The sequence below is a fragment of the Leptonychotes weddellii genome, chromosome 5 (genome assembly GCF_054177405.1).
Source record: "Leptonychotes weddellii isolate Sample4059 chromosome 5, ASM5417740v2, whole genome shotgun sequence".
NCBI lineage: Eukaryota > Metazoa > Chordata > Mammalia > Carnivora > Phocidae > Leptonychotes > Leptonychotes weddellii.
In genome coordinates, this window is record NC_138373.1 from 95711784 (window position 1) to 95716838 (window position 5055).

Here is a 5055-nt window from a genome sequence, read left to right on the forward strand (position 1 = left end):
GAGTAACACACTACATTATGTGATCAGTATCTTAGCATGAATTTCTTACACTGTTTAATCACTTCCTCACTCTGTTTATATCCCAAAACACAGAAAAAGGAGACAAATCTCTCTACAGGATTCCAGCCATGAATGTTTTGTGTGATAAATGATGAACTTGATCTTCTTTCTCATCATTTGCAATTATACACAGGCTGGAAGTAAAAAAAAAAAAAAGGGAACTTACCACTCCACCTTCCTTTCTCTTTCTAGAAACCGATTTTAATATCATGGTAGTAAAGCTCTTTACAAAGTTTGCTTCATATCCATGTAGTCTCAATTTGGAGCTAGTGTCATGGATTCAAGTGTACTGATGAGTCAGTATTTTAAAGGGAAGAGAAAGTGAGTGAGTGTCACGCTTTCTTCTGCTGGACCACTCTCATATCTACTTTGCTCTGAGAAAGATGAAGATTAACCTATACTGAAAATCCTACCATGTCTGTTGGTTTGCAAACTGCGCCCTGCACACACAGGGCAGGGAGAGACCAAAGAAAGAGGCAGACCACTCCAGATTGGTATGTGGCATGTTTAATAAGTGAGGGCAGGCTTGTCTTGGGCAGCCACAAGAAGAGTAGATCTCCACACCTGCCTGCCAGAATCTTGAAAGTTTATACAGACGGCTTAACTGGGATCAGTCACAAACACTGTCCAGATGGCCTCAACAACACATCACTATCTCAAGGCTATGCCCTTGGAGCGCTTCTGGGAGTGAGGAAGGCAAGCAGAATGCACATTCCATGGACGGGGAGGGGGTGAGGAGCCTCTAATTACCCAGGTCCAGCTCATGGGTCAACTGGCAGTCACATCCTCCTAATGACCTCCCCCAACATGTGCAGAGACTACTGTGGTGCATTCTCAAAATCACTTCCCTTCTAAATGAAATAGCAGGAACATCTTCTGCCCACAATACTGATTCAGGGCTAAGGACTCAGAGTGATCCAAGGCTCCAAAAGTACAAGGGTCAAGTCTCAGGACTTACCATACAGGTTTCTGGAAGTAACAATTTCACATCACTTCTGTCTGTTTCATCTATTTTCAGTTGAGCCAGTTTATTGTTCTTCTATATATGCTACTTTTTCTCACTTTCCAGTGACAACTGAAAAGACCTGATCTTGTAATACACTACAAGGATGATTCTTTCATTAAACATACCAGAATTCTCCATCCAAATAAGGTTTACTCAGTTAAATCTTTATCTTGGAAAGCCAAACATTCATTCTATTGATGTACCATATCTCAAAACATTTTCAGAAGTTCTTCCTGGAAATTGTCTTCAGGGCCTGGAGTATATTTTCTTAAAAGTTCACAATGGCAGCAAATAGGTCTTTAGGAATATAATTGACTTAGAGTAGCAATTCTCAAAACTTTTGGTCTCAGGATCCTTATGCAGGTAAAAATTATTGAGGACCTCAAAGAGTTTGTTCATGTGAATTGTTTATTAATATTTACCATATTAGAAATTAAAATTAAAAGTCTTAAATTTTTCATTCATTAGCTTATTTTGAAATAACATAAATCCATTAAATATTAAAATAAATAAGTTATTTTATGAAAACAATTACTATGTTCTCTCAAACAAAAAAATTTTTGTGACAGAAGGAGCATTACTTTACATTTTTAAAATCATTTTAATGTCTGGCTCAATAAAACACAGCTGGATTTTTATATCTCTTTTTGCTTACAATCCATTGCTATGTTATTTTAATTTAAGTATTTGAAGAAAATCCGGACTCACACATATGTAGTTGGAAAGGAAGGATTTTTTAAAGAATTTTTTTCAGATAATTGTGATATTCTTTGATACTATGCCAAAACTCAACAAGTAGTAGTTTCTCAAAGGTTAGCTGCAAAGTGAAATCTGAAACCATATCAAGAAATTTTTCATATTCTGCCACATTAAAATCCACTGTTCTTTTTTCCACTTTGAAATAATTCTTTTTTTTTTTTAAGGAAAATGAATATTTTTTATAAGGGGAAAGTGCAAACACAATCCCCAGCTACCACAAATTGTGCAGTTGAGTTTCCCACATTTGGGAAAATCGCAGGGGTCAGCACATCCAAAGTGCAATGGATAAGCCTCGCCTTGGGAAAACCACCTTCGTAATCATGGTATCTCCCCTGCCAGATAAGTGTGAAAGAATTCTTTATCCATGCATAATTTTGCAACATCACACATTGGTTATTCAGAGAATATTAATTCACTTAGTTCTACAGATCTTCCAAATATCAGTACATTTCATTATAAATAGTGTCATGTGCCGTGAAACCTCGGGAAAATTCCACTGTACTCTTGTGAGAGAACAAGAATAAAAAAGGCAAATAACATCTTAGTGTTATTATAAAAAATAGCTTTGACTTCATGGACTCCCTGAAAGAGTCTTGGGACTCCCAGGGTTCCCAGATCACATTGTGAGAGCCAGTGACTTAGAAGATGACTTAAAAGTCTTTCAGAGCCAAGTCTTACAAGGCAAGTTTCCAAATTATGCAACATGAACCATGAGATTTAGGAACTTGATACTTTCAACAACTTAAGCATCTTTTGTGGAAAAATGTATTTCAATAAATTTTTGTTGTCGTTGTCCTGTGTTTTGATTAATGTCAAGCTTCATCACCTTACATCACATCAGAAAATTCATGATGTTGGCCCACCTTAGGTGCTAGAATTGCCCCAATTCACACAGCCAGTTAGAAACTGAGCTGGGTCAAAGTCCACAAAACTTAGCACTGTCACAACAAAAATATTCTCATTTCTAAAACCTTAGATGATGACCCATTTCCTTCAAGCAGTATTCAAAAGGACCAAGTTTAGCTTAAGGAATAATTCGGCTATCCCATGGGGTTTACTGAAAAAGGATTTTCTATAGCTCTAATGCAAATGTTCCTGTTTTCTCTTTTGAAACTGTGATTTCTGATTATAGAATTTAATAGCTATGAAGAACTAAGAGGCAATCCAGTCCAATAATCTAATTTTATGAATGATGAAGATGAAAATCAGAAAATCAAAAGTGGATAGCTACTTGGAGGCTAAGCTAAACCAAAATCCTGCCCAGCCTTCTCTGCATAGACTGAGAAGGTTCTCAAAGGACAATATCTCATCTTATCTCAGCTTTGTATTTCCCATTTATTACCCGATCGAAACTGGAGATGTGCAAAAATGTGTCCACTAATTCAGAAATATTTTAGACTTTTTTCTTTCAAAACCAAGTACATCAGTTTTTAAGTTATATTCTTGTAACCCACCCAGAAGTCACAAGTGACATTTGATTAGCAAGGGATAGAGAAATATGAAATAACTTAGTGAAATGCCCATATATTACAAAGCTAACCATAATCAGAAAATTATTATCTATTTTATCTGTCTTGGTGACATTCTTCCAAATGTAATAAACTAAGGTTCAGGGTCTTAAAACAGGCAATAAAAATGATACAAAAATGACTAAGGATAGGTGGAGTGTCATTAATTAAGCAATAATCCCTATGAAATCAGTCATTACCAGCAGTTTTTTGCTATGGGCCATTAACACCCTAACTAGCAAGTCATTAATAGTGGTAATAACCAATTCTGAGGGGATTATGCTCGAATAAACTATATATAATGATTTTTAAGCTTTGTAAAAATTTTCACACTTTTATGTTAATCTTTGAAGGATAAGTAAGTATGGGCAGAATTAGCTAAGAATATTACTGGCTCACTTTTTAAAACATAAGTATTTATCTCTCTCTGTCTATTCCAGTATATTTTTCTATCATGTCCTTCAAGTTTGAGGATGGTGCTCCTGATATGTTAGTATGTAGAGGGTTTTCCATCCTCTTTTCATACAATATCCATAAAGACTGTGTGGTAGTTTGCAAATGACTTCACTCATTTAGAGCCCAGCATTACCATTGACTTCTTCATCTGTAAAAGTCCAAGCCCATTTGAAGTCATTTTTTGTCCAATTCCACCTAGGTTGATCAAACTGATGATTTTTTTCTCTTTGCATGCTTATAACACTGAGTGTCTTCTGTAATGTAGACAATCCTGCAGCTTGCTCTAGGTGCAAAAGGTCACACCCAAGATAGAAACAGACTCAATTTAGGGGAGGAGGTGGAAGAAAGGGTTCCTGATTATTTAATCCACATGGTAGCCCACAAACACATCATAGGGAATACAGTCAATACTATTGTAATAGCATCATATGATGACAGAGGGTGACTACACTTATTGTGGTGAGCACTGAGTAATGTATAGAATTGCCAAATTGCTACTTTGCATACCTGAAACTAATATCACACTGTATGCCAATTATACTTCAATAATAAAAATTAAAGAAAACCACTGTAATGGTAGCCCACAGGTAAACACCCTGGCCCTGGCTCCCTCCTGTGTCCCCAGGCCACTGGAACTCCAGCAGCCATTTTGGTGGTAGCTTTTACCATAGTCACATAGCCATCATAAATTTTCTTATTTTTCCCTCACTCTGGATCTAGGGCTGGGGTTGGGGAATGTTGGACCTCTCTGATATATTTGATTAACATCAAAACTCGACTCCTAGATAATTTTACAAATTATAAAGCAATATTGGGTAAACATAGATCCCCTCTAAAAGAATGAGCCATATAAGGAAAAATCATGGGATATTGGGGGGGGGGGAAGAACATGAGAAGAAAAACAGGATTCTTAAAAAGAATTTTTTAAAAATTTTCTTTGCTCGGGCCCCTGGGTGGCTCAGTGGTTAAGCGACTGCCTTTGGCTCAGGTCATCTGGAGTCCCAGGATGGAGTCCCACATCAGGCTCCCTGCCCAGCGGGGAGTCTGCTTCTCCCTCTGACCCTCCCCCCTCTCATTCTCTCTCTCTCTCTCTCTCATTCTCTCTCTCTCTCAAATAAATAAATAAAACCTTTAAAATTTTTTTCTTTGCTCAAAATAGTACTAAGGCATAGGAATATTTTATTAAGTGTAAAATTAATGTTGTTTATAATACTCAAGAGGATACTGCCTTTATGAAATTGATAAAATAAACAAGAATGATCCAAA

The 5055-nt window shown here is 36.6% G+C and overlaps 1 non-coding gene across 1 annotated transcript; it reads right to left on the reverse strand.

Moving 5' to 3' along the window:
- Positions 1 to 2008: 2008 nt before the first annotated feature.
- Positions 2009 to 2172, reverse strand: LOC115941569 (U1 spliceosomal RNA). Its single transcript, XR_004076303.1, has one exon. It is a non-coding gene; the product is annotated as a U1 spliceosomal RNA (small nuclear RNA).
- Positions 2173 to 5055: the final 2883 nt, after the last annotated feature.